Source organism: Botryllus schlosseri, chromosome 10 (assembly GCF_051294905.1).
Source record: "Botryllus schlosseri isolate E-star chromosome 10, Bs_hap1, whole genome shotgun sequence".
NCBI classification, from domain to species: domain Eukaryota; kingdom Metazoa; phylum Chordata; class Ascidiacea; order Stolidobranchia; family Styelidae; genus Botryllus; species Botryllus schlosseri.
In genome coordinates, this window is record NC_137245.1 from 5316979 (window position 1) to 5343003 (window position 26025).

General features: G+C 40.0%; 1 protein-coding gene and 1 long non-coding RNA gene across 2 annotated transcripts in view; one reads left to right on the forward strand and one right to left on the reverse strand.

Annotated features, from left to right (window-relative positions):
- Positions 1 to 26025, reverse strand: part of LOC145448434 (Golgi-resident adenosine 3',5'-bisphosphate 3'-phosphatase-like) — a 253019-nt gene that overhangs the window by 155834 nt on the left and 71160 nt on the right. The window lies entirely within an intron of this gene.
- Positions 121 to 20156, forward strand: LOC145448439 (uncharacterized). Its single transcript, XR_013917908.1, has 3 exons — positions 121 to 1898; positions 18007 to 18119; positions 20143 to 20156. It is a non-coding gene; the product is annotated as an uncharacterized LOC145448439 (long non-coding RNA).

Genomic DNA, 26025 nt, shown 5'->3' on the forward strand with positions numbered 1-26025 from the left:
AACCTGGACAATGTTTGAATAACAAATTTCGTATAATTTCAGTTCGCTGTTCACAAAGAAAGGTTCGTGTTTCTGTTAAAATTACATACATATCGATTGGATTGGTTATTTATCGTATTGAGGTGCATATTTCGAATACATCAGTGTGAAAACTTTGATTTTATTTCTGTAGAATACTACTAGGTGTATTGACGGTCCGGGGAGCTGAGACGTGTTTTATGACTTATATTGTAGCCGTTCGGTCGTAGTCTGACTGAATGCGGCTAAGTTACTTCAGGTTCTTCTGGACCCAGATACACATTGCAGATTCGACGGATATATTACAACGAAGCCAGGCACAATAAACACATCAATACTTCCAATCCAATCCGCATACCAGAGATGAGCGGATTTGAAATTTCTATGTCCTAATCCAATCCAAATCCGAACCTTCAAATCCAAATCCAAATCTAAATCCTAATCCGTAACTTTTTCATATTCAAGTCCATGTCCAATCCTAATCCGATTCCAACTGGAAATTCAGACAAAATGCTAATTTATGCAATGGAGGGATTCGAAAATTTTCTTTCACAACCAACGATTCATTTGATTCAAGATAACTTAGTAACCATAATTACATTAATAACTGATCTGAATAAAGTTTGTCGCCATTCGCCACACGACATTTCAATCTCCCAGAAAATAAGTTAATCCAATCCAAATCCTAATCCGTTCTGAAAAAAATGTCTAATCCAAATCCGACAAAATTTAACAAATCCTGTTTTTTCAAAACCTAATCCTAATCCATGCTCATCTCTGCCGCATACCGCATGCTACCCTACGCATGACTGGTCTTGCAACCAGATAGTCCAGCCAGAGTCATTATGGCTCCGGAGCCGAGCGGTTACAATATGCTATCCTTTCCTATCAGTTTTTAAGATCGGTTTTTGTCCGAGTTCAGTTTCAGGTTATTGTCAATGTCATGTTCTTCATGTGAATTTAACGGTCAGAATTAAGTATCAGATTACTAATAACATAATGTTGTAAAATGTACGTACTTTTCAGTTTTGATTTTGTTGTTATTGTATGGAGTATTAACTGACGACAATCTAATTCCAAAAAATTCGATACAATGAAAAGATATAAAGAAAGGTGTCGAAACGACTTGCGGTAGTCTTTGGAATCAGACACCCACATTGGCCTGGGCGATTACCGGTACTTTTCTAATCTTGTGTTAGCCGTTAAGAATACATCATTTTTTTGCTGTTGCCACCGCTGTAGAAATATAGTCCATGAGTTACGGTATATAGTTGTTGTTGATGGAGCCATGCAGTGATTCTTCATGACCATAAGCCAATCTTAGTCGAGTTCCCCGTCGACATGTGTATATCGGCTTGAATCGTAATTCATCAATATGCTCCGCTCGGCTGCAGCTCTCTCAGTAAAAGAAGTTGCACCGCTTCGACTTTGCCTTTTCATGCTGCGCAGTTTAATTTTCAATGTATTATGTATCTTGTGTGGGGTTTAATGCTACTATAAACTGTGCTATTGAATATGGAGTGGTGGTAATTAAACAGTTTTATTCTATTAATGTGGAAATTATTACCGTACTGCTTCGTTCACAATACTGTTGGCAGTGCGATTTTTGATAGCCAATGTAATCTCGGGAAACATTTGCTCTGCTCGAACGAACGATAGGTGAGAAGTTTTCTTTGTCACACCAGATTTGCAAATAATAACCGGCTCAGAAATCTCTGTAGTCTGTAGAATAGTTCAAAAACAATTGATGTCGTTATTTTGGTTTGGTCTGGTTGTAAACATTGAGAAGTGCTTGCTTTCATGTCCACCACCAATTAGTGTTCACCATGGACAATGGACATGTATAGTGTACGAAGTGTGGATTAGCAAAAACTTGACACGTAAGCCAATTATCATTATTGCTTGTCTCCTCTGGACCGTCAGAATTAGTCGACAGTGTTGATTTTATTCATGCACTATGTTAGCTTGCTCCAGTGGTTAAAAGTTGAAATACCCTAGAATTTGCTCGCCTTGTGATATCCTTCTATACCGCTTCCTTTAATATTCAATGCATCTTGTGCGGGATTGAATGCTGCTGCCAACTGTAATTATGAGTGGTCATTTTACAGTTATATGCTACTAATGGAAAATAATTATAAGCATTGACTCTTTTGCTATAATCATAAACTGTGTGTTTGTTATTTTTTGTCAGCAATAAATTTATTTGCTACTAAACATAGCAATATTGCTACTGAACATAGCATACATTGGTGGTACTACACAGCATACTGTCGCCTGAAATTGCAAACTCATTCACATCTTAGTCTATGACAGTGCTCTTCAACAAATTGGTTACTATGTAGCTTAAGCTATCAAGTGTCTCATTAAAAAGGCATTTGGCATTTTTTTCGCTCGTTTTGCTTTCAAATATTTCACAAAAACCCTTCTCGGCCAAACAATGTTGTTGGGAATTTGTACCAAAACGTCTACTGAGGGATTGCATCGCCAGGTCTTGAAATCTTTTCTGCACTCCTATCCAATATACAGCGTATTTTCCACGAGTGAAAAATGCTTGCTGGCAGAAATGGCCCTGTGGATATAAAGCTGTATCAGCTGTACCAGCTGTATCAGCTGTATCAGCTGTATCACCCTGTGGATATAAAGCTGTATCAGCTGTATCACCCTGTGGATATAAAGCTGTATCAGCTGTATCACCCTGTGGATATAAAGCTGTATCAGCTGTATCACCCTGTGGATATAAAGCTGTATCAGCTGTACCAGCTGTATCAGCTGTATCAGCTGTATCAGCCTGTGGATATAAAGCTGTATCAGCTGTATCACTCTGTGGATATAAAGCTGTATCTACCTGTGGATATAAAGCTGTATCAGCTGTATCAGCTGTATCACAGCTGTATCTCGATCTTATAGGCCGATTTTATCATGAATTATTGAAAATTTTGGCGCTTCACGCTGGCTTACTAAACATTACAACAATAATTTCGTGGCAATAAAGTGAACAACGTGATGGGGGACATTTTATCACCGTATAAGAGCCCAAGATTCCAGGTTTTTGGGGAGCCTGACGAAGTGCTGTTTCGTTCTGCCAACGGGTATACATACCCGGAGATGTTTAATTAATTATTATTCGAGGGCTCCTACCTTTTCAAGCACACCTCACTCAGCTCTACCAGCAGCCGGTAGCCTAAATTAGATTACGTGAGCAGAGAGACGTTATAAAAATTGATAGCAATCTATATGCAATTCCCGATCATATATTGACCGACTCAATCATGAAATATAGAAATTTCGTGCGTGTACGCGAGTAGAGCTGACTCACTAAATGTGTGACAGCCTACTAGACTATTTTGCGCATCGCAGACATAGTATAGACCTGATACTAATTGCAGAGTGATGCCTGGGTGAATCTCGGTACGGTTTGTCTATAGCAGTGGTTCACAACCTTTTTTTTGACGCGCCCCCCTTTTTGATAGTGAAAAATTTCGCCCCCCCCCCCCCGTATCGTCATTCGCGCCCCCCTTATCGTCATATCACAAAATCCAACTGGGATGCTAGCAACCCCAACAGATTGTTTGGTGGTATGGTCGGTTATGAATGTTGATGAGAGAATAAAAAATATGAAATTGGGTCTATATAGAGAGAAACACGCCTGCATTGGAGGCAAATTGCGCTCCATTTTTCAGGTGACCGCTTCTTCGAGCCCCCCTTCAGATGTTTCACACCCCCCAAAGGGGGCGCGCCCCCCAGGTTGAGAACCCCTGGTCTATAATATGGGAGCAGCGATGATTCTCAAAGTTAAAAGTAATTGAAAAAATCAAGAATTGTTTGAACACAAGACACAGATTCCATACAGGTAGAGTGATACAGCTGATAGAGCCGTGTACAGCTGATAGCTGATACTGCTTTATATCCTCAGGGTGATACAGCTGATACAGCTTTATATCCACAGGGTGATACAGCTGATACAGCTTTATATCCACAAGGTGATACAGCTGATACAGCTTTATATCCACAGGGTGATACAGCTTTATATCCACAGGGTGATACAGCTGATACAGCTTTATATCCACAGGGTGATACAGCTGATACAGCTTTATATCCACAGGGTGATACAGCTTTATATCCACAGGGTGATACAGCTGATACAGCTTTATATCCACAGAGTGATACAGCTGATACAGCTGATACAGCTGGTACAGCTGATACAGCTTTATATCCACAGGGCCGCAGAAATTGTATTTAAGAGCTGATACAAAGGTCCCGCGAGGCTCCAGTTTGTCGAGAGGATGAAAAACCCCGCAGGTTTGTTTTGAAGCTTTTGCTTTATTTCTTTGGAACATAAGGTGCAAAACGTTCAAGGAGAGTAGGCACATTAGAGCTCGCTACCTGATGATACGTTACTCCAACTTCTGTCTCGCAAGTTTATGAGAATAGCAAATAACTCACGATACCGTACTGCGTGTTCTACTCTTTAGCTCAATCTAACTTGAGAATTCATGACAGTTTAATAACGATAAAGCAGCTTTCAGACTACCACCAAAATCTCAGTTTTTCTGGCATCACGCGTCCCGAGACTCACCAATGAAAAGGAATTAATTTTTTAATATTACAGTTGTATGCTACGATTTTACGGGAATGCATGATATACAGAATATGATGATTGTTTAGCTAAAGACAGCAGAAAGTCAATCTAACGTCATTTTCCCAGTGGGTCTCAGGCTGAGACGGGCTGATATAGGCCTACTGTATGTCTGCCACTATGGAGATTGTAGTGATCCCTATACCGCCATCACCACACCAGCTTCCAAACCAGGCTCTTGGTCACGTAATAATTAGAGTGCGTGAATATTAATTACCAAGGCTTGTAAGAGCTACGATTAGTGGTGCGTCGTATTCAGTTTTTACAATTGCGTCCAGATAAACTTGACGCAACATTGATAAATTAATGGCAGGGACCAATTTCATCAAAATTTATAGCCGTTTAACTTCTTGCAACCAAACATAGCTAGCATGCGATTCATAGATTCAAAACTTGGCAGCAGATACCTCTATCTATCCTCTAACTCAGGGGTCACCAACACGCGGCCCGCGAGGTCATATTTTGCGGCCCGTGACTTGATTTGAAATTTCAGAAGAAAGCCAAGAAAACCATTTTGAAATCCTGAAATTGACTACAGTTTCAACACATTGTTGTTGTTGTTGTTTCAAAATACGGCTATTCTCCGATGCCCAACATCATTATTCGTCATTAGCTTTGGCTATGACGATGTCTACGACATTCCATCGAGGGAGAATAACTAACTGATATGAATGAGCTGGGCCTATTGCCTTGACGTGCAATGGCCCCGACACTGCCGAGACCGAAACGTTCGGAAAACGGCATAGGGCCGTGGTTCTCAAACTGGAGGGCTCGTCCCTCTTGTGGGGGTGTGAAAGCATCTGAAGGGGACGCGGAGCTGTGGTCAACTGGAAAAAAATTTTCGCGCTTCGCGCGATTTACAGCAAGCTCATATTTTGTGTATAGTCCGGAATTCATATAATAGAACTCCCTCATCAATTAACAATCATAGCATTCCATGCCATCAAACTATCCGTTGAGATTGCTAGCATTCTGGTTGCACTTTGTGATATGACGGTAAAGGGGGAGCGAGATTTCTCAGTATCATAAAGGGGGCGTGTATAAAAAGTTTAAGAACCACTGGCTTAGGGCTTCCCCGCAAGGTAAAGCTTAATGTGGAGATGATCTTTCAGCTAGTAACGTTTCTCGCTAGCCCCAATATCGATTCCTTGGTGGCTGAACAGCGTTTCCAGGTATCATGCACAGCTCAGAGCTCAAAAATAAAATGAACTTGATGATAATGATTTTTTTTGTTGTATTTGTATTCCTTTAATAAAATATTACTTCTTTTGTGGTCACTATGCCCCCATTGTCTATGTTAGTTAGCACGGCGTTGGACTGACGTTGAGTTTTAAAACGTTGTTGCGTAGTTTATATCGATATTGAGTACTTGCGGCCCGCGGCCGCTACAATATTTCAAAAGTGGCCTGCGACCCATTTTGAGTTGGCGACCCCTGCTCTAACTAGTCTTAATCCATGGCAAAAATCTCACTGGGCTCACCCTTAGATCAATATAGGAAAATCTAATGTCTGAAGTTATCCGGTCAAATTTTATCAGAACGGGGTAACTTTGGACAGTGGAAATTGTGATATTTAGAGCTCCGGAAAGTGGCTGCTTACTCTGTTTCAAAGTGTATCGTCAACTATATTCGTTATGACCGGCCTTATGGCTTTTTAAAATCGAATGAGAAGGTTAATAAATTAGGAGTTTGTCAAAATATGAAGAAATGGGTAGTCTATAAGCCGAGAGATTGTAATCGGGTGCAAGCTACTTCGAAAACTTATCACATACTCTTGAAGATGTACTTGCTGAATGTGGGATATTGTAAATTACAATAAATATATCCATCAGAGCAGTGCTTTTCAACCTGTGTGACGGTTCACCCCCGTGCGAATGAAAAAAATTGCAGGGCGAATGATGAGCATGGTGCGAACGGTGCGAATGAAAATCTCGGATGAGTGCGAACGACGAAGGTGGTGCGAACAATGCGAATGAAAATCCCATATGAGTGCGAATGAAAATCGTGAATAATAATTGTAAATTTTTCTGGCCTGGAATAATTCAAATGTACCTTATAGGAAATTCAACGGCAATATAACTTTTGTTGTTGCGACGCAATTGTAAAAACTTGTTTAAGTTACGACGCACCACTAGTCGTAGCTCTCACAAGCCGTCAGTGAATTAATATTTTCGCTCTATAATAATTACGTAATCAAAAGCTTGGTTTGGAAGCTGGTGTAGTGGCAGACATACAGTATATCAGCCCGTCTGAGCCTGCGACAGGCTGGGAAAATGACGTTAAATTGACTTTCTGCTTACTTTCGCTAAACAATCTTCCGTAATACCTGTTCGATTAGGGCGAGGCACGAGGATAGTAGTAAATACTATCATCACAGACTCACATTTGCAGGTTACTGTAACGCAAATCTTACCCCTTTAAAAGATTATTAAAGTATGGACTGCAAAAGATATAATTTTGGGTCGACACGGTGCCAGAGCTATGTGTTAATATGTATGTAATATTTGTTGAATTTATTGCAAAAATCCTGAGATAGATTTTACAAATAGGGTCACGGTGTTGGGTACTGGAGCGAATAAGCTTTATCATGAGAATTCATGATAATATTAGTCCGACTGGTTTTTCTGGAAAACATGGTTGAAGACCGTTGGGATTAACTACTGTAGTTACTAGGGATCTGCAACGAGCGAGTTCACGTCTATGAGACTCATTCATTTCGAGGCCAATCTTTTCTGCGTCTGGTCACGTGAAGACAGGTAAGTTTTGGTCAATAAACGGCTGATAAAATGCGGTGCCAAAACATAAGCGTCAGATGAGTAAAGTTATAAGCATATAAAGCAATGGCTCTAACGATGGTTTAAGTTGGCATATTTCTATGCTTACTTCGTTTTAGTAATATATTAGCACCAACCCTGCGAATGCGCTGTGAGGAATGGAAACACGGTTGTTGGAATTTGCTTCGTAGTATTATATCGCGAATCAAGTTTCTCTAGAGCAGGGATTCTCAAAGGGTGTGCCATGGCCCACTGGTGGGCCACAGAGAATTTTGAGGTGGGCCACAGATCTATTTAGAAAATTTCAGAATTAATGTAAGTTCAGTCATATTTCTTATGTTATTCGCTAAAAATATATTCGTGTTATCTAATTATACGTAGGCTACATAGCTACAAAGCTTTTCATCCGACCCTGATTATACGTAGTGGCACGTATGAAGTCAGCATGTAGAAATCGAAATGGTGGCTTTTTCTACTGGCTATGGAGTAACTCCATGTCGAGTTCACCAGAAAAACGGAAAAATGTAACAAAAATGTAACCAATTTTTCAGTTTTTCATGAAAATTGGCATGCATAGAAAACTTCATTTTCTGATTTCAGAAGAACAAATTTCATCAAAATCGGTCAACTAGAATCGAAGATATGGCCGTTCAAAAATTGCTGTTTTTGTAATCGCTTAAGCGGAAAAAATGTATAAAATTTATACATTTAATTTGAATTTGCAATATTTACGTCAAATTAAGGGTATTGCAGGTGATAATTTCATAATTGGCCATTCACATCCTACTTCATTCTCTTACCCGTTTTTTGACACATGGGGTTGCATAGTTTGACCTGTGACCCCATGATTTTGGTTGTAGCACAGAAATCACTCACGCGTGACTGCATTTTCAATTTCAAATATCTCTTGCTGACCAGGTGGTATCACCAAGTGTGAGGTGTCGTTGGAAAGCTCTTGTAAAGGACTTTTGAAATCAACAATAATATTAGTGGGGAATTAATCGAAACATTTGAAAAATTCGTTGTGAAACAGTCCTGAAAAAATTGTTGAGTTTTTGAAAATTGTTGCAATTTTACTTAACATAACAGGTGTCAGTCTTATATTTGTAGCATGAATATTCGTAAAATAAGTTCTGTTTTGGAAGCTGGTTGTCACAAAAGTTTTTCCATTACCAAAAGCAGAAATCATCAATAACTCAAAATGTATTATTATTATATTAATTAAAAATGGGACAAGACAAAAAATTCAAAAATAAATCTCAATTGTAAAGCAAAGTTGTCAGGGTAGTTCAAGTTGAATTGATAGAGCCAGATAAATTAAAAAATAGAAATGAATCAGGTTTGGAAAAAGAAGTACTGTGACTCAAATTCAGCAAGATCTCCAGAAATTCGAGTCCTAACAATGGTTCCAGTAACATTGGTGAAGAAGAAAAATTTTTTGAATAATTGAAAGGATGGTGAGAGATACCAAAGAGATAGGAAAAAGACAACGGATATTCTTTGCCACCACCACGAAAAGTAGGAAAGAATTCAAAAGATTGTAATTTTTTTTAAATAACGAATGTAGCAGGATAATGATAGGAATAAAATACCGAGTTGGCATTAAAAAGAATGTGTATCAAGAAAAACATCAACTTTTATGTACTCTGAAAGAATTAAAGGCCCAGTTTAAACAGCGAAACCCTGATTTAAATATGGTGAGTTAGTGTAGAAGCATCTAGGACAGTGGTTCTCAACCTTTTTAGCCTCGCGGACCGGTAAAATTTCAAAAAAATGTCTGGCGGACCGGTGAACTTTCAAAATTAAAATGAGGCCAAAATGTAAAGTATGCAACCGTTTTTTGCAATTATATGGTGCTAGCAGTGGTTCTCAACCTTTTTTGACACGCGCCCCCCTTGGAGATGGTCAATAAACTCGCGCCCCTGACCCCCCTTGCATTTATCGTCATGTCAAAAAGAGCACATCATCTAATACAGAGGTGGGCAACGTTTTTGATAATCATGGCCGCCTTTCGATTGCTTATGTAGCGTAAGGCCGCATTCCAGGGCATAGCCGCAATGAACGATCTGGACGCAAAATTCCTACGGTAAACTGTCCATATCCATTCCCGGTGAACTCCGGACTATTCTACTTTCCACAAAGACCTATTGTACGCACCGAAATCTCGAGTGGCAATGTTATGAATAGTTGCCGGGAGGTGCATATTGTCGCGCGGAGCGCGCAAATTTTTCAGGGCCGCGAACGAATTGCTATTTCTTGCCAATTCCCATTCAGGCTCAGATTAAGAAGGGCGCTACTGCATTAAAATCGAAAAATGAAGTCTTGTTGAATTGCGCGGAGGGCGAAGGAAATTTCAAGATTAATTAAAATCTCTCGATAATGCGGGGATGAATTCGTAATTGCAATTTGCATGTCTACGGCCGCCAACACATACTAATTGAATTAGGCGTCGACGGCCGCTCAAATTCCCTTCTACGGCTGCAGGCTGCCCACCCCTGATCTAATAGCATACATAAGGTATATCTTACGCCAATTTGGAATCTGCATTCCAGTTGTTGAGTCTTTTACATTGCTGACAAATTTCCTCAAATTTGTTTGAAAATAACAAAAAAACAAGACATCCATTAATTAATTTCAATGTAGGTCACCCTGAGACTAATTCTGATGCTGGTAGTGAGTACAGAGAGCAAGGCGTCATTCTGTCCTGCCAGGCTAAATTTGATCAGTTTTCGAAATGAATTAATTGTGTTGATTTATAGTCTAATTGAGGGCGAAACCGGGCTACCTATGTTGCATCTAAGTCTGTCTTAGGCAGTGCAGTTCGCAAGCTACTAACAAGAGCTGCCCAGCGCGACAAGCTTTAGGCTACTGTCAAAGCTATGAAGCAATGAATGACTTACACGTGGGAATTGCTCTCAATATCTCCAAAGAATTTCAAAAATTTGCTCAAATGAAGTTGAAATCAGACTATACTCAGTTGAGCGCTGTTGCTAGAGTTTTTATTTTGCAAGCTTTCTTGAATATGGAATAAATATCATCTTCAATAATCATCTTCTCATAATGGATGTGAAACACATGTTCAGACACGTACAATTTATACTGACTTTGTCAATTTCTCGCGCCCCCCTATACTGACTTCGTCAATTTCTCGCGCCCCCCCTGAGAGCCTCACAAGCCCCCCAGGTTGAGAACCCCTGTGCTAGAGAGTGACATTTAGAGGGTTTAGATGGTAGTTAATTATATTCATGATGGCATCCATGTGATTTTATGGTAGTGAGTCTGCCGAGTCGAGGTTAAATTGCCTTGTCAGATAAACGTGCTACCGCCGAGAGTCGTGTACAGTCTCTCGCGCCGAAGGCCGTGGGATTAAGTGACCACGCAAACTCCAATAATATTTTTCTCTTTGATAATATCGAGAGTAGAAGCGTTTCGGAGTCGAACCAACCATCTTGTCGTGCTACCTTGCTCATGCCCACTGCCACAAGACGAAGGCTACTCTGCCAACTACGAATAAAATGCGTGCCGCGAGAAAACACATTACAGCAGCTATACCGGCCATCCAGAAATCCGGAACGAAAATGCACTTCTTCAGCCCACCCACAAAAACGTTGGTCTTAGGACCCCCACAGGGCGATAAGCCAAACTTCCGGGGGATTCGTCCCCAGACCCTACAGTTGGGTGGATATTTCACCTGTACTTGTTATCACATCTATTCTACTCCGCGTAAGCAGAGAGTTTACGTAAATGATCGGGCCAATGGCGAAAATTTTCGATCATTCACAACCGAAGCGGTTTTCTCGCGGCCGAATTTTTGGTCCACATTTCGGAGTCCCATGTTAACCTAAACTTCATTATGTGTCGGTGCGTCGTGACGCGCGGTATTGGCTGACGCCGAAATCCCTATAAATCATGCGTATTTCTCGGAGAAGGGCACCTAATAATAAGCAATACATTTAGGCACACTAATTCGTGCAAAGCGCGAAAAGAAATTGAAAAATGCTGGAAAAAGTTTTAAATAAATACGCTGATTTATGTTCATTGGCGAAATGATTTTGGGCCCTTTTCAAGTTCAGCCCCTCTCCAATTAAGCGGTTTGGGCCGTCCCAGTTACGATCCTGCACAAAATGAATGAATCGAAAACCAATGATCAAATTGCGCTATTTATCGATGAGGGAGCTCGTATCTGTTCTGTATATTTGTCGCTCGCATGTCGTAAAATGAAACGTATTGAACTTTAAGTGAAATCGAACATGTTTCCAGCCCTAATGTTACCTCAAAAAGTTATGATTCAGTTTAGAATTTGATGTTTTATTTATTTTATCAATGGACCAGCCTTCGACATTGCGTCTTGAAATTAATAAAGCATAAAATTGTAATTTACCTGGCGGACCGGCAGGAATGTCGTCGCGGACCGGCACCGGTCCGCAGACCGGTGGTTGAGAACCACTGATCTAGGACACATCCTAGATCCACATCCAGTATTCTGATATCTGCTTCAAAGTATTGTGTATTCAACTCCAACTGTGCAGCGAAATTCCCTTACGTTCTTAAAAATCTTTTTAAAATTATTGTCAACACATTCTATGTGATCTGTTTGAATTATACCGATTTCCCTCCATACAAAGTAATTGACAGATAGAATAAAAGTGAAATTAGGTATTCTACAGAGTTTGTTTTATGAGTGTGAGATGAGAATTTAGATTCAAACATGTTATATGCATGTTAGTTCCTAGTTTCTTCTGAAAGTTAATTTCCTTTTCGTGGTGCTGGCAAAGAACAAACTTCATTGTCTTTTTCTTGCTCTTTGGCATCTCTCACCAACCTTTCATTTGCTCAAAAATTTTGAGATTTTCTGGACCATTGTTAGGACTCGAATGATTTGAGCTCTTGATGAATTTGGGTTATTGATTTTTCTTTTTATATTATATTTTCGAAAGTTGCTTCATTACAATTTTTCACTTTATTTGTCTGCAATCTCCACTAATTCTGGCATCTCATCACCTTGAAAACCTTGACAAGCTTTGCTTCAACATTGAGATTAAATTTTTTTTTTGACATATCCAATTTTCAATTGATAAAATATGATCTATTTTTGTTTTTGGTAGTGGAGAATCTTTTTGTGAGAACCAGCTTCCAAAACGGAACCTATACTAGAAATACAAGAGTTAATCAATAGGCTTGCAGCCTGTTATGAATGTGTCATAGTAAAAATTTTCAAAAACGTGACAACTTTTTAAAGACTGTTTTACAACAAAGTTTTGGATTGTTTCGATTAATTCCCTACTAGCAATATTGTTGATTTCAGAAGTCCTTTACATGAGCTTTCCAACGACACTTCAAACTTGGTGTTACCACCTGGTCAGCAAGAGATATTTGCAATTGAAAATGCAGTCACGCGTGAGTGATTTCTGAAGGTGCGAACAAAATCATGGGGTCACAGGTCAAGCTATGCAAGTAGGGTGTAAATGACCAAGTTTGAAAGTATCACCCTCAACACCCCTAATTTGACCAAAATATGGCAAATTTAAATGACATGTCTAAATTTTAAGCATTTTTTCCGCTTGAGCGATTTCAAAAACAGCAATTTTTGGAGGGCAATATCTTCTATTCTATTTGACCGATTTTTATAATATCTACTTTTCTCAAATCAGAAAATAAAGTTCTGTAAGCATACCAATTTCCATAAAATTCCGAGGTAGTGGTTACAGTGGCCAGGAGAACTGACATGGATTGACTCTAATGACAACCTACGGCTAAAAGAAACTGAAATACTTTCAAGCGTATAATAACTGGAAGATAATGCTGAAGTAACCAAGTATTCCGGCAGCGTCATATGTCGTATGCCGTTGATAAGGGTATGCAATGAACTCGCAATGAAGTGAAATTGATGTACAGATTTACTGTACTTTGGCAGGCCGTATTATTGTAAGCTAAAAATAGTCATAGTCGCAAATTATTAGCAACTTCTGGCGAAGGTATACTGCACCACCTCAACGAAGCCTAATGGATTGAGAATTTATTGAAGCGCATTAATCTTTGAAGTCGGTTTAAAATGTCCGGCCTGGAAATCATTGTACATAATGAAAGAGTCACAGGAATTGATTGTATCATTTGATTGAATATACTGACATCGCAACTTCAGTTGTTTTGGTACAAGACATACAGAGTACGTCATGCATATTGAAAAATCTTTCTTCGCTTCTCAGTAGTACCCCATCCACCAATGAATTGTTCGATGCTGGCCTAGAATGATTATAATATTCCCCACAATAGTATCACTAAAGTCCCAATCACACAGTACGGGGATCTGATAATTGTGTTTCGCGGCGCGAATGGAGCAGCGGACGAAAATAATCTACTTAAGAGTTTTAGCTTTTGAACAACCAGGACCGTAACTACCGCACCCACACACCCACGATGTTCACCAAATTTGGTACAATTTTAACCAGTGGAAGCGGAGTTATTGCCGTCGAAAAATTTGGATTATGAAGTATTTACGGTGACCAACTCTTTAATTATTTATTATAGTGGTGCCCACCGTAAATACTATATTATTCAAATCCAAATTTTTCGACGACAATAACTCCACTTCCACTGTTAGGAATTGAACCAAATTTGGTGAACATAATTTCAATAGATATCCTAACACTTTCATGGGGTGAACAGAAAATTTTCAAATTTTTGGTTATTTTATTTTTTTATAATAAATAGAAACTTTCTTCTCCAATAGCAAATCGGCTACTGGTTGGAATTGAACCAAATTTGATGTGTGGGCTTAGGTTAGGTAACCTAACAATTTTATCAGTACGATTTGAGAAAAAAAGTCATTTTTGAAGAGCCCTAATGTCCGTCACATCATAGCATACTACTGATCGTGCGTTCATTTGCTATTACCACATACTCGCGAGACATAAAATGGGAAATCGAAAAAAAGTTGGACCAACGTATCATAAGGTAGCGAGCTCAAATGTGCCTACTCTCCTTGATCATTTGGACCTTATATTCCAAGACATGAGGCAAAAGCCTCAACACAAACAGGTGAGTTATTCACACTTCCGGCATACTGGAGCCTCCTAGACCTTTTTGTCTGCTCTCAAAATCGATTTTGTCCAGCTTAAAGCATTTTTCACTCTTGAAAAATACGCTGTATGTTGGATGGGAGTGCTGAGCAGACTTCAAGCCCTGGTCATCCAAGCACTAGTTGAAGGGTTTTAGTGAAATAGTTGAAATCAAAACGAGCGAAAATATTAGTAGCCTATTTAATGAGACACTCAATAGCCTAAGATAGATTTGTTGCACATCTAATCAAATAAATGTTGTATTTTCATCTTCTTTCTGTATAACAATATTCGGTTAGTTTGTGCGAATGAAATTTATTTTACAAAAAAAGTGCGAATGAAGCTCAAAAAGGTTGAAAAGCACTGCATCAGAGGACATAGGAAAGGGAAAGTGTAACTTTTTAAGAACAGCAATATAATTTAAATCAGCAATAAATCATCACAATAACATGCTTAATGTTTGCTGTTGCTGACACCGCCAGTGCATGGTATACCCCTTATCACCATATGATATTTATAAGTTCCAATTAGTGAAGACAAGAGGGGAAATTGAGATAAGGGATGAATAAAAGGGCATTAGCATTCATAAACTATTATTTATATTTATTTTTTATTTTGGGGGGGATTGAATAAAATTAATACAATTGGCCAGACGTGTAGGCCTACTATTTTCTTTCAGTTTTAGCCACTTCTCTCATTAACTCTTACCAAATAAGCCTCATTCACGAGGTTTCATAATATATGTAGTGTAAAGACATCCAAAAACGACATTGCCTAAAGGTACCCCACATACCTGAGTGAGTAACTTTGGACACAGATAATTTTAAAATATAAGGTACTTATTTATGATCATGAAGATTTTGGAGTAGTTGATTCTAATCTTTGCTCCCATGAGCCTTGAAAAACACAAAACTTGTCTCCCCTAGCATTTCCAAGATCTATAGCGGAAATGTTGGAAATTGTCCAAAGTTACCCCAGTTTACGGGTACTCAATTTTTAAACACAGCACAGTTTTCGGGTAATTCAACACGACTTGACTGAGTGGATTTGTCATGACAAGTGGTCGTAAGACTGTTTTCGAAAATTCTATAGGCCTATCTATTAATAGTGTCATTGGTTATTTTGTGTGTCGCGAAGATTGATGTTGCAATTTCAGAAATATCGATCAACTGCGATAAGTATGTGATTCTTTGAAACTACTCATTTCCAAATCTTGAATTTTGACTTCTACATGAAATAGTTTTGACATGTATTGGAAATGGTGAGTTGTGGAGTATTATTAGTTCTTGTACACTTTGAAACCAGTTACTGCAGTCATTTTCAAATATTCATTTCTACTTGTATGTCAAGTTGTTTTGACTCATCTTGGGAATCAAAGGGTTGAAACCAGGTCACAACGTTCCGTCTCACTTTTATACTTCTGACTCGAGGCAAGTCGAGTCCAAGTCATTGTCTGCTGCTTCCTTGACAATAAAGCAGTCATACGGTGAAAGTTTGTGAAGCAACTGTTGTTTGCTCATCATGTATTTCGTAGCTCAACATGTTCTGAATAAAGCTTGAATCATCATCTGCCAACCTACCAACAATGCGCTTTCAGAATCCCCACCGGTAACAGACTCTTTGAACAGCTGATCAGCAAGCAGCTGCTGTCGTGATCGTTCAAGCATAGCCAATTAGCCAATCAGGAGCCGTGGGTATTTGAATACTAGTCTTCCCACCGTTCTATGGTCAATGTCACTCCCATTCTTGGGTGGGTGGGTAGCTACTTTCAATCGCTTTGCCTGAAATCTTAACGGCTTTGATGTGAGCTTCTTTCAGGCTCATTGTTGTTTTAATTATCAATAGTCTATAGATAGAAGGAGACACGATCACAGAGAATTTTAAAGATTTTCCAAATTTTGTACAATCCTGATGACCAGCCTAAAAAATCTTATCAATGTTTCTGAAGCGTGTATGCTATCATTAAATTATAGTTTGATTTGTTTTAAATATATACAATATTTATAGATATCATCTCCATAAGTACCCGGTCCCCATATAATTATATAAGGATGTTGCGCTTTAGCTAATAATCCCAACTTAATATAGTGCAGCCCGCGAATGGATTCAGATTTTTAATGTGGCCCCGCAAGCTGTAAAGTTTGCACACCCCTGGGTGGGTAAAGTTTTGAGCTCGCGGGCCGCATTCAACATCTAAACCCATGCGCGGGCCGCACTATAAGAAATTGAGATTATGAACCAAAACGCAATATTGGTATTTGATTGTATAGTGAGGTAATGGAGATGCTTATTTAAAACATTGCTTTGTTGATATCGTACACACGTCAGAAATTTACTGGTGAGATTTCATAAGCTGATCGACCTCTATAACCAATTTGTCAAGATTATAGAGATGAAAGTCGGTTGTCCCGATTCTTTGAACAGTATTGAAATTTAAATATGTCAGCGGCGATTTGTTCATAGATTTACCTATTCCACTTTTGGTTCAGTTCCACGACAAACAAGGCTGACAGCATCATAACTATGTTAACTTCAAACACTATTCTACGATGTGTAGATAAAATATAAATACCCCATCGCTTGCAGAGAACGAGTCTACCTAAGACAAGCGCGAATCGTTTGTATCAGCACATCACTAAAATAATTAAAACACTGGAGTGGCCAATATGAAATCCCACTCGTGATCCCAATTATGTTAATCTCGTTCAGGATTTCTGTTATGTTTAGTAGTTGAAACCTTTCCAACTTCGTTGGCCTTGATCGGCCTGTCGCGCCAGAAATTAAACATATAGTAAGGAAGTATTTACCTTGGAACAGTGGTTCTCAAACTTTTTAAGACGCGCCCCCCTTATGATGGGGAAAGATTTCGAGCCCCCTTATCATCATATCACAAAACGCAACCAGGGTGCTAGGAAACTTAACTGAACTGATAGTTTGATGGCACGAGAGATTTTTAAGTATGAAATTGAGACTAAATACAGAGCAACAATGATGAATTGAATGAGAAATTCTTTTTAGTGGAGCTCAGCCTCGTGCCCCCTTCAGATGCTTTCACTCCACCAAGGGGGGGAAGGGCCGCACCCCAGTTTTGGAATTATCATAGTGAAATATACTAAAAAAAAGTTTAATCAAGTCCTTGCAATAATTCGATTTTTGGTACGCCTTTTATCAATATTTAAAAAAAGTTTCGTTAGACTCTCGCAGGCCGCACAGAACGGTGTTGCGGGCCGCATGTCGCCCGCGGGCTGTAGTTTGCCCACCCCTGGTCTAGAGTCATGCGTCCTGCCCAATGACTCGAGTACTGGCTGGGTCAATACACAAATTGACTCGAATCGAGTCATTTTACGCATATGGAAAAATGACTTGAGTCGAGACGAATCACCAAAAATCGTGACTCGAGTCATTACAACCCTAAGAAATCATAATATCTACACTACATGTAGGCTATCTACTTGACTTGAAATTTACGTTGTTGCTTGCAATGCATTTCACGCGGGTAACTGAAATTCTTTTGTCTCGAGCACGTATTGCATGGAGTTTGGTTTTCCTGAGGTGGATCAACGTGATCAACCGTCGATCATGACAGCCGTGCATGGTTTCTCAAGAGTTTTGTCTGGAAAAGTTCAGCTGACCGGTACTGTCCATTTCTCATGCCATTAGGTTTACGGGGATGCGTCAATAATTGGGCTCGGCGCAATCGTTAGAGAACTCAAATCTGAATAGAGTGTAACTAATGATTCGAGTCGAGTAGTCGGAGATCAGGTTATCGCAGGGGTGGGCAGTTATTTTACTCAGCGGGCCAAATGACGAGCATAAAATATGTTGGTAATAATTGGTAACATGTTATACCCTAATCGCGCCAGCGCGGAATTTTTCCAAGATTCATGATTCGATCAGTAAATAATATTGGTAATTGCATATATATTGCTATATATTTTTAATCCCTCTCAGCCCACGTACTCCTGTTTTATCGCTAGAGCCGAGTGAGATGTTGTCTTCGAAATATTTGGAAGAGCCCTTTGATATAATTACTTCGTTACATGTTGTTATTTCGTGACCTCCAGTCTGCTATGTGAAAGCGTACCAAACTAAAAGACGCACACGATTCCAAATTTGTATTTCTACACTGCAAAATATTGCCTATGCACAATTGGACATCGTGCTTTTCGGTTAACATTAGGACACTACTTTTCAGTCAAGGTTTTCCAGCTGTCGAACTTTTTTCCCTTTACTTAATTTGATCAGTAGTTGCAATTGCAGTGCCTTCTTGGAGTTCCACGTTGGCCTAAACTTCATAGGTTTCGGTGCGTCGTGGCACGGTAATAGCTGACGTCGAAATGCCTAATTCTATAAACCATGCTTTCTTAATCGTGCTTGGTGCGAGAAAAATTCGAAAGAAGTAGCATAAATTATACTTCTTAACCATGGCGACCTGCTCGGCACTAACTACTAAAAAAAAACGGATTTTTCCTGACTCCCCCCCCCCCCGAAACTTTTTTAAATTTCAACGTTCAGCTTGATATCCTTTATGGGTGATTATGACGCATAGAAATCACGGCACTGATTGACTTGTTTTACGAATTATGGATTTGGAAACGCATCACGTAACAATTTGAAACGCAGATCGTGAAATGCGTAATGTGACGATGGCAACAAAAAGGATTGGTGGCTTCTTATGACTTTAATCGTACCGGCAGAATTTGCTACATTTACTCTATTTTGAATCTGGATTACGCATGTGAGGTACATAGAGGCTGCGTAATCGCGGCATGGTAATAAAAATGCTTGATAGTAAACGAATTTGCGGTCAGTTTATACATACATACATACATACTATGGTTTTATTCCATACAGCAACATTAAAAATAGGTTAAATATATTTAATTTCAAGCAACCTTTCGCGGGCCCCACTTTGCCCAGGCTTGCTTTATCGAGTACTTGTACACTCCTCGCCGCTGACAATAAATTTATCAACAACAATAGTTTCAATACAATTTACAGCTGGGAAATTTTTCGAAATCCATGCTAATCCATGTCTGTGAATGTGTCTCAATGCATTTTTTTCTACATCAAGGCACGGCAGTCGCAATATTTGTTGAAAATTGATAATATCCGCTCAAATTCACGGACGAGAATTTGCTGAAATGGATCCAATATGATATGGAATAGTCGGTGTATCAGAGTAAAGCAACAGATGAAAATTGCTTACTCCTTCCCGTTCGCCGTATGCGGGCCTGAGGTTGTTTAGCGGGGCCGTGATAGGAAAATGGGTAGCAAAATTGTGAGAATTTGTCCAATGTTACCCAAAGAAAAAGACTCAGAAATATTCCATTTTCATCCCAAAGTAGACGACACGTGATGTGTTGATTATGGCCGAAACATGTTGCCAGTAATTGTGCCTTTTCAGCAACATTGTAAATATCGACCAGAATAAAGCATCTGTGGCATTGTACGGCCAATCGTTAATTAAATATCAGGGTTAGAACCCAGAAGATCAACATTTGGTCGCAAGTAAATAGATGGTCAAGGAGGTATTGTGATAGGAGCTCTATCATAATACAAAACCTATTTCAACCTGTCAATATCTCTCACCCATTAAGTCGAGTTTTCGTCATGCTTTTCCACAATATGTTGCTAAATGTGAACTTGCTATTCAGGCATGTATTCTGTGCAGACATGGGGTGATTACTTTATGAATGTAATCGATTGCGATTACGATTACTTCGGAATCACGCGATTACGATTACGATTACGATTACAGCAAATTCAGGAAGTAGTCGATTACGATTACGATTACATTGAAAAAGTAATCACGATTACTCACGATTACATTTGTTTTGCTTAGGACTATAATCTTAAATGATATATGGGAAGAAAATACAAGGATTGCGATGAAAAGGCTTAATGAGATATCAACTTTCTTCATCATGCGTCATTTGCTTATTACGTCATAATATATCGATTGCCCAACTTTATAGTGGATGATTTATCGCATCCAACGATTTGCATTATTGCCAGGTCTTTACCTGCCGCGCCCCAAATTCCTTAATAGAGTGGGGAGCGTGCTCGAAGGGGACCCAAAAGTATTTCGTAAACAAACATATATTATAGAGCATTTTCGAGAATTTAATTAATTCCTGTAAATGTTTTTCGAGCTTTGCGATTCAAATATATCTAGAACAGGGGTCACCAACGCGGACCAAATGAGTCGCCCGCGGCTTTTGCGGTGGGCGAGTTGGGCGGTCGCCAGGGGGGCTGGCCGAAGGGCTCCCCTATTTGGATTATGCGCTTTTTCAAGGATAATATCGAATAAACATGGAAATCCGTGTAAGGCAAGAATAGGATTCCGTACAGATGTGTCAATCATCATGAAATCTCTGCATTTGTTAGAAAAGTACCATATCCCGATGATCATCACGTCTCTGCATGCGGTAGAATTACTTAGTTTTAATGTCGTGTATCTGTGCACACATGAAAAAATAGACATTACCGAATCCAGCACCTGGCCGAGCCTTGATAGATAGATAATAATAACAGATGCGAAAGAGGGGTCTGGGGGGCCGACGCCAAGGAACATACGAACGCAGTCGCTCGGGGCATTGCTTGCCTTCGCCCACGCGGCGGCTCAACGGGAATCTATATAGTTAATATTCCCGAGTCTAGACGCGGAGATCGGCGCTTCTGCGCGCACTGCAGCAACGCAACTGAGCTTGGAGGAGCTGGTGTGAGTCCCTGCGAGTGAGCGTTTTTTTTTCTTGGTAAGGGGCGGAAACCCGGCCCAGTGCTCTGATTGTCTTACTCTCAGTCAGCGGTTCCCAACCTTTTTCGACTCATCGCCCCCTTTTGAAGCTCCGCACCGATCATCGCCCCCCAAATATTGGGAACCGAAAAACAGCACTTCGTCAGCCCCCCCCAAAAAGAAACGTTGATATTTGGCCCCAGATCCCTGACCCCCCTCAGCCAGTGGGCTTTTTGTCGCTGCATATCAGCTATACCCTATTCCCTGTACTGTTTGGTGAGTCACCGTATTTCGCCAAAACGCGTGAAGCGCGACAAATTTATATAATTCATGTTAGAATCGGTAAATATGGTGGATGTGGTATGTTGGAAAAGGTAGGGCCCCTAAATAATAATTAAACATCTTCGGGCGGAATCATTGTTATATTGACTTCTTTACATGATGCTATTTCATGACCTCCTATATCTGCTATGTCAGAAGATATATGCAAACCGTCAAAACGTACCAAACTAAACGACGCACAGGATTTCATATTGGTATTTCTTTACTGGCAAGTAATTTTTTCCTTGCGGGATGGCATTTGTCCTGTAGCGTTAAGGTCGCCAGGACAGGAACATTCGACGCCAGCCATTGAGGCGCCTGTGGACAATTAAACGTATATGTATTGTATACATATCGAAGTTTTCGGTCAGCACAAGGGCATTCCTTTTCGGCCAAGGTCTTCTCGCTTCTGATCGTTCTGGCACACTTCTCGGAGTCGCATGTTACATGGCCTCTAACTTCATACGTCTTGGTGCGTCGCGGCGCAACAATGACCGACGCCGAAGTCTCCCATTTTAAATCATACGTATTTTTATTGGGTGACGGGGCCCCCAACATCAAAATAAATGAAAATATTAAATCGCGCTCAGAGCGAAAAATTTCTGAGAAAGTCGCATGAATTTCTAAAAAATTACTCTATCATTCATATTAATTCACCAAATAATTTTGGGCTTCCTTCGATTTCGGGCTCCCCACCCCAATTGGGGGTTCGGGATGCAATAGTTACGGTCCCGACTCCAATATAGCCGTTTTAAAGCACCATCACCCCTATCGCTCCCTTCGTTGTTTTCGCCCCCTATCGCCCGCTTCGTCCGTTTTCGCCCCCCTATAGCCCCCTTCGTCCGTTTTCGCCCCCCCCCCTAAACCGTCAAATCGCCCCCTGGGGGGCGATATCGCCCACGTTGGGAACCACTGCTCTAAGTGAAGAAATCCAACTGAGCATGGCTAAACGACGGGAGTACGAGGTAACCCGTCGGTCGTCGCAATAATCAGTACACACTACACAAGAAGTAGCTTTTGTTTCAAAACAGTTGGTGACCCCTGCTCCAGTACATAGCTGGGTTTGAAATGCATACCTCTTCCCCTCAAGAAAAAACATACATAGGCTATATTTTATGGGAACAGGCATTTCGCAGCCGGTCATTACCGCGCCACGATCCCACAACACACCAAAACGCATATGCAGTTTCGGCCAACACGCAACTCCACGGGATGTGATACCAAAGAAATACCTTGGCCGAAACTTAGGATATTTTATTGTCAATAGCCGCGCTGAGTGGGCGGGACTAATAACTCCTGTCCTTCCAATCTGGGCCCACAATGCAAATGTCACCCGGCGCATCCACAAAAGAATAAAGCCATGACAATTTGTGTGTGCGTCTCACAAAAGATATTCTTTTAGTCTGCTACGTTTGGGCGAGTACAATATCTTGTGATTATACAACGGACTGGAGGTCGCGAATTAACAACATACAGTAATTATAACAACATACCAGATGCTATGAATATGAATTACGTGCCCCAGCTTTACAGGTAAATCTGACACTCGGGGCTCAGAGAGGTTATAAATGAATAGTAATATAATGCAATTACCAATATTATTGACGAAATTCACTTTTGAAAATTGACCAACGGTTGGACTGGGGAATTGCTGTTTTGGCTGAATTGCTGATTCTAGCTACAACCCACGCTAACATGTCAGGCTATATAAGCGGATGGTTATGGCGGCAGGTCCAAATGCTAAGTAACGAACTGTGAAATAACGATTGACGCCCGTTTCAAGTAGTTATATGAGAATAAGATATGGTTAACATAAAAATTCTGCCTTCAACTTAATACATATACAGCGAGCTGCTGTTACGAGAAACGGCTAAGCACGGCTCGGTTATGATATATATCAGCAGCTGTTTATTTGTAATGCTTCGTTGTGGAAACTGCAATGTCTTATTCGACGAGTACAAAATTCCGAATCTTCGTCAGGTGCACGTGCGTACGTAGGCCTCCTGCTCGCCAAGCAGCAATGGTAAACTGCGTTTAACTAAGCACAACCAAACATTAATACATAAGTTACTATTCGAAACTATAGGCAGAGTGGTGATCAATATCTAGCTGCGAGGTAGCGGCTTCTGTAGTGTATTGATAACCTGATATACACCACGGGAGGTGTTCTTACAATCACACTACAATGTCCATCGCATGTCTGTTTACTATGTGTGGATACTTGTTACGCAATGACGAGCGGAGCTAATACTTCTGACGTAATAATGAGTCAGTGGCGTTTGAAAACAGACGTTTGTGCTTACGCTAACGTAGTATATTATCTCATTCTTGTTCACGAATATTCAGTTTATGTCATAGTCCTTGTACAAACAGAAAGTAATCGTTCTTTCACAAACAAATCGATTAGATATGGGAAGTAGTCGATTACGATTACGATTACTTCGGATTTTTTTCGAATGTAATCGATTGCGATTACGATTACTTCAAAATGCTGTAATCGTCGTAATCGATTACGATTACTAATCGCGATTACCCCATGTCTGATTCTGTGTACGGTTGAAGCTCTGCTAATTAATGACGAATAATGAGACGTAGAAGAACTTGGATGTGGCTGACAGGACCAGGCCTGTTGGGAGTCTCAAGGTGGGAGCAAGTATTCTGGCAGTGTTGTGCAAACTAGAGGCCGACCGATATTTATTTTTGCAGGCCGATACTGATTATTGACACACTCACAAGGCCGATAACCAGGGTTGCCATACCGTCCTTATTTCTAAGATTTGTCCTTATTTTGAAGGGTCACGTCTTAGAAAACTCGACTGTCCTTATTTCTAAGAAATATCCTTATTTTCGACTTGCGTCCTTATTTTGTCTTATTTCCAGCAACTACAGAACTTCGATTATTTCTCTCTGGTATATGAGTTGCATAATATTCTAAAATTATGCTCTGGCGTCCAGATTTTATGACATCATGAATGACAGGAACTCCCGTGGCGTACGCACCACTTGATTTGACTTCGAAGTGGTGCAATAGCTTCGCTAGGGCAGTGAGTAATGTACAACTTTCGGCTGTACCCAACCTAACACAGCGGACGTCATCGTAGCAGTAAAAAGCAGTGTCAGGTTTTTGCTGGTTAGTTTAAAGCAGAATAAGCTGTAGGGAAGGCAGCATTTATTGCGCACTGAACAAAAAACTTGGACACTTGGGTTAAAAAGTAAAGCTACAAATCATCAGTGTTGGGATGACCCAAGTCATGACCTGACTCGAGTCGTATCATCGGCCCGCACCCGGTAGTTCCGAAGGCACACGATCCGGGGACCTATGAGACATACTCTCAAAAACTCAGGTGTGACAACATTTCTTGTTGTGTAATATAATCTAAGCTACAGCAAGCCATAAAAAGAATGTTTGGTCGCAACCGTCCAAAATAGAATTAATATAAACTCAACTGATGCCATAAAATCGCGTTTCGATTTAGGCTCGAACTTATAAATTTGTAGGTACATACATATTGCCCGTAAACAGAGGTGGTCAGTAACGAAGTACTTCTACTTTTTCGAAGTAATCAGTAGTTTTCCTCTACTTCTGGTACTTACTCAAGTAGATCTGATTTTCGCCACTTCTACTGCTTAATATTTTGTAATCTACTTACTTACTTTTCGCTATTTCCAGTTTGTCAAGTAGAAGTAGTTCAATCTTCCAATCGGGAAGATAGCCTGAGGAATTTCGAAGCTGTTTTCACGGAGTATTAACATTTAGTTTTCATAAAAGTTTAGTAAAGCACAGAATTTTCGTCGCGCTTCGTGCGCAGTGGATATGGAGTGACCAGTATGATTTCACGAAAGTATCGGTGAATATGATTTAGGTGGAAGGTTGGGGTGGTTCCGTTCACACCACATTGTCGCCCTTCGCCCATATGAAATAATTATTCAAAGTATATGGCTCATCATAACGTTTGAAACTGATGTTTCGCAATCTTGCATTTTCTTGTCATATCGTAATCTAGCATATATGTCCATGGTGTGTCCTAATCTGGAAGAGTGGACTTTTACTTTCTTTTTTAGTTTTAGAGCTGTTTTAGCTTACCACCTTTGAAACTCTCTGGACTAAAAACATGAAATACATATTCTGCTTTTAGAAGTAGTATTTATATATTTCACTTTCAATTCCCAGTATCATCTACTTTGAGTTATAATTAATATCAGTTCTTTTGTCCGGATAGCGTATACATGTTGAAGTATAAAAGCAAGTGCAGTAATGCCTTTAATTTCTGGAAATAAAGCTACACAATATGGCATTTTACGGTCCACCATATTTTTTATTAACGTTTACTAATAGCGCAAAGTGTTTACACCGTATCCTATACAACTTCTCCGTATTGCTCTTCGACTAAACTACGGGCCTTATAATATGGGGGATGGCGCCATACCATGCTATATTCCAAAACGTGCTGTTCGAGAAAACAGAGGATTAGCATTGTAT